The following is an 11,736-nucleotide window of genomic DNA, read 5'->3' on the forward strand; positions in this document are numbered from 1 at the left end:
CGAATGGCAAAACGTCTTTTTTTCGGATGAATCCAGGTTCTGTTTACAGCATCATGATGGTCGCATCCGTGTTTGGCGACATCGCGGTGAACGCACATTGGAAGCGAGTATTCGCCATCGTCATACTGGCGTATCACCTGACGTGATGGTATGAAGTGCCATTGGTTACACTTCTCGGTCACCCCTTGTTCGCATTGACGGCACTTTGAACAGTGGACGTTACATTTGAGATGCGTTACGACCCGTGGCTCTACCATTCATTCGATCCCTGCGAAACCCTACATTTCAGCAGGATAATGCACGACCGCATCTTGAAGGTCCTGTACGGGCCTTTCTGGATACAGAAAATGTTGTACTGCTGCCCTGGCCAGCACATTCTCCAGATCTCTCACCAACTGAAAACGTCTGGTCAATGGTGGCCGAGCAACTAGCTCGTCACAATACGCCAGTCACTACTCTTGATGAACTGTGGCATCGTGTTGAAGCTGCATGGGCAGCTGTACCTGTACACGCCATCCAAGATCTGTTTGACTCAATGTCCGAGCGTATGAATGCCGTTATTACGGCCAGAGGTGGTTGTTCTGGGTACCGATTTCTCAGGATCTATGCAGCCAAATTGCGTGAAAATCTAATGACATGTCAGGTCTAGTATAATATATTTGTCCATATTATATGCCACGTGTAATTCTCGCATAAGCCCTATGCATCAACCACATTTAACATGACTGGTGAAATTAGGATTGTCATTCAACCACGACGTTACAACCCTCCCATGTAAGAGTTTCATTTATATTGATGTATCATTTATGAAAAGAGATGTACGCCTACAGTAGCATTGAACGTTACATGTAAGGCTTTAGCGTTCCTGTTTTATGAGACATGATATGAACTTAATTGAGTCGAGATTGACCATACACGCAATACAGGTATAGCATCAACTCTTAAAATGTGTCTCTGCTTCTCTCTCGAATCTGAATGATGTAGAAAATGCATGGTATGTAGACGAGCCAGTGGGTAGAACAGGTGAAGAGTGCTATAGTTTCGCTGCGTGTATAGCTCTAAACCTGCTTATGGGACGCTTTGAAGGCATGCAGCAAATTGTTTTGTATGCTAAACAGGAACTTTTTTCGGTACAGAGTGCAACGGGTAACTACTCCTACAGTCATGTAGCTCAACGAGATAATCATCAATAAAATGACATGGAAAATGCCACACATCACTATATTCGATGAGCAGCATGTGAAGCTTTTAAAAGTTCTGAATGCTGTTATATTTCTACCATTATCTTTCCGTTCATGGGAGGTTTTCGAGTTCCCAGTGCTATCGACTGCAAGGATACAAACATTAGCTAATAAAACATCTGCTCAATTGGAGACGCCCAGCTTCATCATACTTGCATTTCAGAACAATAGGAGACGAACTATAGCAAATGATTCCACCGAATTTGACAATTGCAGGTTAACTAATGCTAATCTGAACTCCGTATTCTACGCGTATGATAATTTACACCTGCAGTGGAATGAAAATGTATACAGTCTTGTATATGATATGTATGCAAGATTTCATGCTTCATACTATGAAGGATGTCTACTCAGACCGTGGAAATTCAAGGGTCTGGTGATAATTATCATAACAGACTGCTCAGATAATTAAATCTGGACCTACAGATGTACAAATTGAATTTGAATCTTCAGAAAATTTCCCAGAATACACTGCTGCTCTAATTCTACATGACCATGTGATTAACTGTTGCTCGCGCACCAGTATTGTGCTACAAGCTGTATGAATGAATACACCCAGAATATTTCACAGTGGCATCTCAAGGTGTGAACATCATTGTACACGCTCAGAGTTTCTATGTTTATGAGTGCAGACAATTCATATTGAAAGATGTTGTACTCATAGCACCCTCAGAAGACACCACTGTAACAGACGCTTTCTCACCAAACACTGGATCGCTGAGGTCTTTCAAGGATGTGAAGTGTGTTAGGACACGGAGGAGAGCAACTTAGTTAACGCGTTTCTACCATAGAATTCACCAGTATATCCTATAAAGATATGGTGACATCGCTTCGATTATTCGACCACACAGATACCATAATCTAGGTCAAAGTGAGGGGAACATCACACAGATACGTCGAATCTTCAAGTTTTCTGCCATTCAAGACCTGGAATTCTATGCATGTCCTCCTCTTCATCGACTTAAGAAGAAGAAGATACATGGAAATAGCGTTGTGTCTGCTTATGAAAATGTAAAATTACGTTTAAGTTGGATAAAAGTGAATGAATTTTTGTCTGAGAGTCAGTATATGATTTCTTTTCACCCTGCTCCCACCATGGTAGTATATCGCTTTGCACAAATACTACATCTGTGGTTTTCTTGAAGTACTGGTGATATAATTTTAGACATGTTTGCTGTATGTCTTTGGAAGCAGACATGGTCATGTGCCTCTTGTTCCCATACCCCAATTTGTGCCACTCGATAGGCGCAATACCATCCAACCATTCTATATGTTTTGTTATCTTCTATGTTAAACTTTACTTTCATGTTCAAACTAATGTCATTTGTTTCTTGCGCATGCTATGAAGATAGGTTTTTTTTGTAAATAACAACAACAAAGACATACGGTAACGATTTTTTATCTATTTAATTCTCACAGACACAATTTGATTCTTGAGATAAAATTTGGTTTTTGACGTGCACATTGGTTGTAATATTCAATGCATAGATCCTTTTTTTTGAACAAAGAAAGGAAAAAATTCACTCATTGAAGTAATTACAATTTACATATACATATAAATCTATGCTAAAACCTAATGTGGAGAAATTTTTATTCTTACACTACAACTAACTTCGTAGTCATAATAGTAGCAATTACATGGTTGTTATACGACAATAATTATGGTCGGCTGTGAAATATATATATGTAAGGGAGGAAAAAAATTCGCGCACTCAGACTTTGCAGAGCCATTCCTCACGTATTAGCAATACAAAATTTCGTCCTGCCCATATTTCTGGCAGTAAATAGACTTTAAAGATGGGAAATCTGTATTTACATGTACGGTAACTATCTCTGCCAGGAAGTGCGGTAGTGCTTTGCAGTCGGTACAGAGGATAGTGTTTTGAGTCTGCAGGCAGATTATCGGAGGTTCGATTCTGGGTCGAGGAGTAGCGGTTATTATTTGCTAAATGTGATCTGGGTGGTGCATTATCTGGCGCCATATCGTCGAGTCGGTCTTCAACAGAAGATTTGCTCTTACGTTCTACAAACACAGTGAGAGGCACCCACTTGCCTTTCTCATACTGTGGCATCAAGCAGTCAGGCCTGCAAGATGAGTGGTTTGCCAAGCGAGTGGAATCTTCCTTAATTTATCGAGCAACATGAATTCTCGAATCTTACTATTTAGTTACAAATTATCCTCCTGTATGAATAATACGCAACGGAAACACGCATCTGACTATCAGTGATTTATAGAACTCTGACTGTACACTACGCACTGGCAATACCACATTTACCTTTTGTCTTTGATTTAACGGCTTTTATATAAATTCGGGACATTACGATAACATACAATTTAATGAAAAAGGCCACCAATCTCTTTCTTTTCACTATTTGATTTATTCCTAAACACACAAATTCTACAACCTACAACAAAATCACATGAGAAACTCCGCCCAGTGGGCATGGCTTTACGTTAGTGAATCTCTATACTATGGTCTCGTAATCTATTTACCGCAACAGTGCACTCCCTGGATCGGATGGTGGATCTTTTATTATACCTCACACTTCGCCTCTCACAATAATCCTCACAAAACTTTCCCCCAGATCGAGCGATACAGAAGGAACAGGCATACCCACAAATCTTTCGAAACTACCTTGCTACTCCCATGCAAAACACACATACCCAAATTACAAGACATACACAACACAACAATATGAAATATTACACAAAGAACGGTTACAACTTCTTCACTTTCCGCTTTCCCACTTCAATCAATATTTATCCGTTTCACACGACACTGCCCCACTTTGTAATTCTACTTTCCTACTGTGAACTCTGGAGATAAACGCACGTCTTCCTGTGCAATGCAAGCCAAGTGGCGTTGCTGGAAAAACGGCCGACTCACCTTGATTCTCTCTCAGAGTTTAAATTTAGCGTCACACGGAATGATATTTCTTAAATACTTCAACTTATGATACACACGCTATTTCTTAAATATTTCAGCTTATTGTACACACGCTATTAATTCTTAAATATTTCAGCTTAATGTACACACGCTATTAATTCTTAAATATTTCAGCTTAAGTTCACGGAAGTATCTCAACTTATAACTACACGTGGGCTCTTTGTGACCGTTGGTTTACTACAATCCCCTTAAAATTACCTGCCTCACTTTGTAATTTTCCCCACAAAAGGTCCTGTGAAAGAGAAATTATTAATTCTAACTACTCTTAAATATTCCACATCCATACCATGCCTCCACTCTTTCATCACGGAGCACCACAAAAAAAACAGGTCTTTACAGCAGAAGGTTCAGCGGCAGAGTGCTTGAAACATGGCCGTATTCCGATTCTCTCGCACCTCTCTCGAAGTGGGAGAAGCACCCTGCTACCTTATTGGTCAGCCACATTTCCGACGCTCAAAGCTCTGGTAACTTCCATCTCTTTGGTCTCACCAAAGGTAGCCAAAGGATCGACTCAAAGATGATCATATATTCCGATTCACTATCTGTGGTTAGCAGACGACCATACATTCATTCCTTTCACAGATCTCACCAAACTGGATGTAGGGATTTATTTTGAGGGAGTGCACATGTGATCAATTAAATAAATAAATTGTCATTCTTTCCCACACTGGTATCCGGCTTCGCTGTATTAATTGAAATTGAGTTACTTTTACCCAAAAATGTGTTGTTCTGACAAGAATTTCGTACCTATTTTCAATGTTGGGCGGTACTGTACCCTTTCAACAGAAATGGAAGTACAACGTGTTACGGCGTAAAGTCAACCGCCGGCACGCCGACCAGAGAGTGCGTTGAAGAAGACGTCAGCCAATACTACGCTGACTCGCCGCTCTCTAGGACGACACCGAGACAGCAGCGGCCTCTAGGCGAAGAAAACATAAGCGCCTCGCCGCCTGGTCGCACCTAGTTGAAGACTAGCCGTTCTACGAGCTCTACAGCAGCGACTTAGAAACTGTATAATTTTGCTTGTATTAGGAATTGTATATACCGAAGAGATTTTCTTATTTTGTCTATCGCCCATTCCTTGCGACACGACATAGTAAATTCTCAAAGTTAGGTATTGTATTTATCTTACTGTAATAAAAATTCGTTAAGACGATTTGCCTGAATTGTTGTCTAGCGATCCGAGAAAGCAGGTTTCCTAGGCACCCCATATTTGACGAATAGATAGGACACAACACAATGGTTTTCACTGGTCAGCTTTTAAAGAAGCCTTTTTCACGTTGTGGACGCGAACTGTTTCGCGCCACTGCATCTACTAGATTTCAAATCTGTCTTCTGTGTACCCTCCCCCAATGGTGCCATCGATTAGCACCAACGTTTACTTTCCACGTTCGGGTGCTTTACATTTCGTTAGGGTTAGTCGCAGTGGCCTGTTACACTTAACTTACAGCTGTTAGTACCACCAGCAACGTTATTTGCAAATAATTTCCGAACTCGGTTACCATTTGTATGCATTATCACCATGGAACCATTAATTATGCCTTTCAATATTGAGTCTGAAAGGTGCATGCCGTTTAGTAAGTATTTCCATTTGTTATTATTATTATTAACATTATTATTATTATAACCTATGGACATGTGGAAACATCACGTCCTATACCGTTAGGGAAACAGTGTAACGCGAAAACGAACATTTCACAATTAGCAAATAACAGCTGTAAGAGTGTTGATGCACGTTAAGTGGAACAGGCCACTGCGACTAATAACGTGTTTATGATGAGTGCACTGTTCACCAGACAGAGACTAGCTCCGGCCGTTGTGACCGAGCGGTTCTAGGCTGGAACCGCGCTGCTGCTACGGTCGCAGGTTCGAATCCTGCCTGCATGCATGTGTGTGATGTCCTTAGGTTAGGTTTAAGTAGTTCTAAGTCTAGGGGACTGATGACCTTAGTGCTCAGAGCCATTTGAACCATTTGAACAGAGACTACCTGCTAACGAAGTAACGCGTCCATCACAGGATCCATGTACACTCGTACACGTATCGTATTTTCTTCTTGTGTTATTCTAAAGCAGTGTGGCTGCCGTATGACATACACAAACGAGGAATATGTGGTTACCCTTCTGGTCCTTTGTGCATCTGATAATTGAGCTGGTGTTGGTGCTCGTGAATATGCTGCTAGATATCCTGATTGATGTCATCCAGACAAGAATACGTTTCGTCGTCTGCAGCTTTGCCTTCGGGAGACAGGTTCTCTGCTTCCACCGTAGCGTGAGTGAGGTCGTCCACGGACCCGCCGTAATGCAGCTACTGGGGAAGCTATTCTGGAGGTCATATGCCAAGAGCTCCAGCGAAGAAGTACACGTAGCGTAGCAAGGCAGCCGCGTGTCTCGCAACGCACGTGCTGCACGAGCGTGGGCTGCACCCCTGTCATTATTCTTCAACGCAATACCTGCATCCTACAGACCGCCATCTGCGGATGCGATTCTCTGAATGGTTCAAACAATAACAGGAAGCCAACGACGACTTCATAAACACTGTAATATGGGCGGATTAAGCAATGTTCACACTTGGGGTGTCTTCTGTATGCACAACTCCCACCATTGGTGTGGCGTTAACCCACACATCACTTGCAGCCGTCGATATCAAGTTCGCTTTGGCATCAACGTGTGGGCCGGAATATTGCGATATAGGAGTTTGGATGCTTACTTGGTGCCTGACCAACCGACTGCACGAAGATATCATGCATTCCTCTCAAACTACTTGCCCAACACACTGGAAGATGTTCCACTTCATGTTGGGCGGAGGTTATGGTTTGAATATGATGGTGCACATCCAGACTTTGGAATTAATGTGCGACGGTATTTGGACAAAACATTTCCAAGGAAATGGCTCGGACGAGGAGGTCCAGTTGTATGGCCTCCGCATTCACCTGACCTAAATCCCCTGGATTTCTTCCTGTGGAGACACTTCAAGGAGCGCATGTGTTCTACTCTACCGACAAATGTGAAAGAACAGATTGCGAGTGTTCATGCTTCTCTTGTGTTTTGGATGCAGCCATGTTGCGAAGAGTCCAGTGCTGTACAATCCAGTAAATCGCGCAATCTTTGGAGGTGCAGGGTGGTCGCTTTGATCGTCGGTTCAGAGGACAATGTATTCTTTTGTAAAAATCATTAATATGGAAATTATTATTGCTACTGATTGCTAATGTGTTACATCTGAGAGGATGTCAGTACTTTCTCTCAGATGTAATACTTTAGCAACAAGTTTCTTGGTTGATTTGGGCGACGGGAGCAAACTGTGAGTTCGTCGTTTCCATCGGCTTAGGGAAGGATGGGGAAGGAAGTCGGCCGTACCCTTTCAAAGGAACCATCCTGCCATTTACGTTAAGCGATTTAGGGAAATCACGGAAAACCTAAATCAGGGTAGCTGGACGCGTTTCTGAACCGTCGTCCTCCCGAATGCGAACAAAAGGTTCAAATGGCTCTGAGCACTATGGGACTCAACTGCTGAGGTCATCAGTCCCCTAGAACTTAGAACTACTTAAACCTAACTAACCTAAGGACATCACACACATCCATGCCCGAGGCAGGATTCGAACCTGCGACCGTAGCGGTCGCGCAGTTCCAGACTGTAGCGCCTAGAACTGCTCGGCCATTCTGGCCGGCTCCCGAATGCGAGCCTCGAGTGCTAACCACTGTGAGATGTACTGCGTGTAGTATAAATGACTAGTAGGTGTTGTTTAACCGTGAAATCAATTTTAGAATTTCGAAATTGATATTGCTTTTGTAGTTACTCTGCTCTATGACAGGTTATTTGTTTCAGTTGCCTATTTCTGACTGTAAAGTTTGGAAGGTAGGAGACGAGGTACCGGCAGAAGTAAAGCTGTGAGTACCGGACGTGAGTCGTGCTTCGGTGGCTCAGTTGGTAGAGCACTTGCCCGCGAAAGGCAAAGGTCCCGAGTTCGAGTCTCGGTCGGGCACACAGTTTTAATCTGCCAGGAAGTTTCATATCAGCGCACACTCCGCTGTAGAGTGAAAATCTCATTCTGGAAACATCCCCCAGGCTGTGGCTAAGCCATGTCTCCGCAATATCCTTTCTTTCAGGAGTGCTAGTTCTGCAAGGTTCGCAGGAGAGCTTCTGTAAAGTTTGGAAGGTAGGAGACGAGGTACTGGCAGAAGTAAAGCTGTGAGTACCGGACGTGAGTCGTGCTTCGGTGGCTCAGTTGGTAGAGCACTTGCCCGCGAAAGGCAAAGGTCCCGAGTTCGAGTCTCGGTCGGGCACACAGTTTTAATCTGCCAGGAAGTTTCATATCAGCGCACACTCCGCTGCAGAGTGAAAATCTCATTCTGGAAACATCCCCCAGGCTGTGGCTAAGCCATGTCTCCGCAATATCCTTTCTTTCAGGAGTGCTAGTTCTGCAAGGTTCGCAGGAGAGCTTCTGTAAAGTTTGGAAGGTAGGAGACGAGGTACTGGCAGAAGTAAAGCTGTGAGTACCGGACGTGAGTCGTGCTTCGGTGGCTCAGTTGGTAGAGCACTTGCCCGCGAAAGGCAAAGGTCCCGAGTTCGAGTCTCGGTCGGGCACACAGTTTTAATCTGCCAGGAAGTTTCATATCAGCGCACACTCCGCTGCAGAGTGAAAATCTCATTCTGGAAACATCCCCCAGGCTGTGGCTAAGCCATGTCTCCGCAATATCCTTTCTTTCAGGAGTGCTAGTTCTGCAAGGTTCGCAGGAGAGCTTCTGTAAAGTTTGGAAGGTAGGAGACGAGGTACTGGCAGAAGTAAAGCTGTGAGTACCGGACGTGAGTCGTGCTTCGGTGGCTCAGTTGGTAGAGCACTTGCCCGCGAAAGGCAAAGGTCCCGAGTTCGAGTCTCGGTCGGGCACACAGTTTTAATCTGCCAGGAAGTTTCTGTATGAACACGTTTTTGTTACGTTCACCATTACAAAACACTGTACTATGTAAATGTCGGATACGTGTGGCTTAAGAGACGGAGCGTACTACAGTATTATACGGCAGAACGAAATCCGCAAATAAAAACAAACTCGACCCAGAAATGAACCTTCGACCTCCTGCGTGCTAACCCAACATGCTGTCCACTGCAAGAACTGTGCAGCACTACTCTCTAGTGCTGACAGAGGCAGCTACCGTACATGTGATTGCAGTGCTGCCATACTGCCAGTCCTTATCGTCCATGTACTGCCGGAAATATGTGCAGGACGAAATTTTTGACAGACATTTTTGTATTGCTATTATGTGGGGCAATCCAGTGTGAAGTGCGAGTGCGGGAATTTTTCTTCACCCTGTTCATATATTTATACTTAACAGACTTGGACGGCTAGCGGTAAGTGAAACTTGGAAGCTATTCATCTTACGTGACATGTAAGGAGGGTATATATATTTCTGATGTACATTTTTCTGTCGATCCACAGGGTGCACAGATATTTTACAAGTACCATTTTTACCGACGAATATAACACGCAGATATTTTCTTTTGCAAGATATACAGGGTGATCAAAAAGTCAGTATAAATTCGAAAATAAACCACGGAATAATGTAGATAGAGAGGTAAAAATTGACACACAAGCTTGGAATGACATGGGGTTTTATTGCAACAAAAAAAAAAAAAAAACAAACAAAGTTCATAAAATGTCCGACAGATGGTGCGTGAAAGATGTCTTGCGCGCGTCCTTTGGTGATGATCGTGCGCTGAGCCACCACTTTCGTCATGCTTGGCCTTCCAGATCCTCAGTCCGTGCGATGATTGGCTTTGGGGTTACCTGAGGTCGCAAGTGTATCGTGATCGACCGACATCTCTGGGGATGCTGAAAGTCAACATCCGACGCCAGTGCCTCACCATAACCCCGGACATGCTTTACAGTGCTGCTCACAACATTGTTCCTCGACTACAGCTATTGTTGAGGAATGTGGTGGACATATTGAGCATTTCCTGTAAAGAACATCATCTTTGCTTGGTCTTACTTTGTTATGCTAATTATTGCTATTCTGATCATATGAAGGGCCATTGGTCGGACATTTTTTTGAACTTTTGTATTTTTTTGGTTATAATGAAACCCCATGTCATTCCAAGCATGTGTGTCAATTTTTACCTCTCTATCTACATTATTTCGTGATTTATTCAGTTTTCAAATTTATACTGACTTTTTGATCACCCAGTATATTTACAAGTGTACACAGTACATCCTTCCTTACACATGAAACACACACATGCACGCACGTGTACACACACCATTACTTACTGTTGTGTACATAGTTCCACGTAGTCAGCGCGTACCTTTCCTCCTCGCGGATCACACTCGCGCAGTGATACCTGAACTCTCGAAGTATTACAACGAGTGTACAGACCTCCGATTAGTCAGTCTGCATTAGTCTGTAGTCAAGTTTCAGTCTGCGCCTAATAAGATTATCATATTCCTGTACATAGCCATGAAGAGAAATGTATAGACACTTTGTCAAGTATCAGAGATATGTGAGAATAAGATTAACGTACCAAGACCAAAGGAACTTCAGATTGTCAATTGTAAGTAGCATCCAGAATCAAGTTACGTAATATCTATGATTTTTATAAATTTAATAAATGTGTGTGAAAATTAATCAAGTTCTGTTTAAAGTTGGTCACCGTCAATCTGCTACTCTAAGCGTGCAAGTAGCATTTCTATCGTCTGACCCAACGGCAGAAGATAAACACGCCACGATAAGACCACGAGACACATTGCTGACACTCGCCTACTTAGTCAGAGCGACAAGTCAAATAATCTGATGGTGTGTGTACCGAAGGTGTTACAGTACGCACACCACACTTACGCTATGATAAAAGGGTCATGATACTGTGCAACATTTACTCCCAGTCTTATTCTTTCTCTCTCACTTAAAGAGTGTCCCCAGCACCTTCTCTCTCTCAAAAACTTAATCATGTGAGTAACGGTGACTTTCAATCCCGTCATCATAAATGACTCTTTTGTCTTCACGAGGCGACGGGCTGAGGTTAGATTGTAGCACAGAGTACACCTCGTGTGCACTTGATCGAATACTAGTTTGCTCCATCATATGCTGAGGCTGCAGCGGACCACTGCGAACACAGCTGTACAAGAACTGCAAGCAGTCTTCGATAGAGAAGGCTCTCATTTCTGTCCTGCGCACACGCTTTGCTTGCCTCAGGGTGGCACCTGCCAATGTGCGATACGCATATATTTTTGCTCGCAGACTTACCCCTCCACAGTCGGAGACCGATTCGCCTCATCTTTCATTACAATGATCTGTGGAACAATTCCGTAAAGATTATCAGCTGTATATGAGGAAGTGTCGAATACTTCACCGTGGCACCTCGTTGCTTTGTATGGATCACAGTTCTTCACCCAAAAGAAGAAGCTATCTGTATCTGTATGAAGTGACTTAGGGTCAAAGAAATGAGGTTTATCAAACTCCTAATGAAAGCAGTAATGTGGAATTTGGACAGCTATAGTATGAGAGGTGGCATGCCTTTAGATGCACACAGTGACTTACCCCCTCTCATATTTATATCTTATTCT

At 43.1% G+C, this 11,736-nt stretch overlaps 4 non-coding genes across 4 annotated transcripts; all 4 read left to right on the plus strand.

Moving 5' to 3' along the window:
* The first annotated feature begins 8,094 nt into the window (after positions 1–8,094).
* Trnas-cga lies at positions 8,095–8,169 on the plus strand. The gene has a single exon. It is a non-coding gene; the product is annotated as a tRNA-Ser (tRNA).
* Positions 8,170–8,395: 226 nt separating this feature from the next.
* Positions 8,396–8,470, plus strand: Trnas-cga. The gene has a single exon. It is a non-coding gene; the product is annotated as a tRNA-Ser (tRNA).
* Positions 8,471–8,696: 226 nt separating this feature from the next.
* Positions 8,697–8,771, plus strand: Trnas-cga. The gene has a single exon. It is a non-coding gene; the product is annotated as a tRNA-Ser (tRNA).
* A 226-nt stretch (positions 8,772–8,997) lies between these two features.
* Trnas-cga lies at positions 8,998–9,072 on the plus strand. The gene has a single exon. It is a non-coding gene; the product is annotated as a tRNA-Ser (tRNA).
* The last annotated feature ends 2,664 nt before the right edge of the window (positions 9,073–11,736 follow it).

The sequence above is a fragment of the Schistocerca piceifrons genome, chromosome 8, assembly GCF_021461385.2.
Source record: "Schistocerca piceifrons isolate TAMUIC-IGC-003096 chromosome 8, iqSchPice1.1, whole genome shotgun sequence".
Taxonomy (NCBI): Eukaryota; Metazoa; Arthropoda; class Insecta; order Orthoptera; family Acrididae; genus Schistocerca; species Schistocerca piceifrons.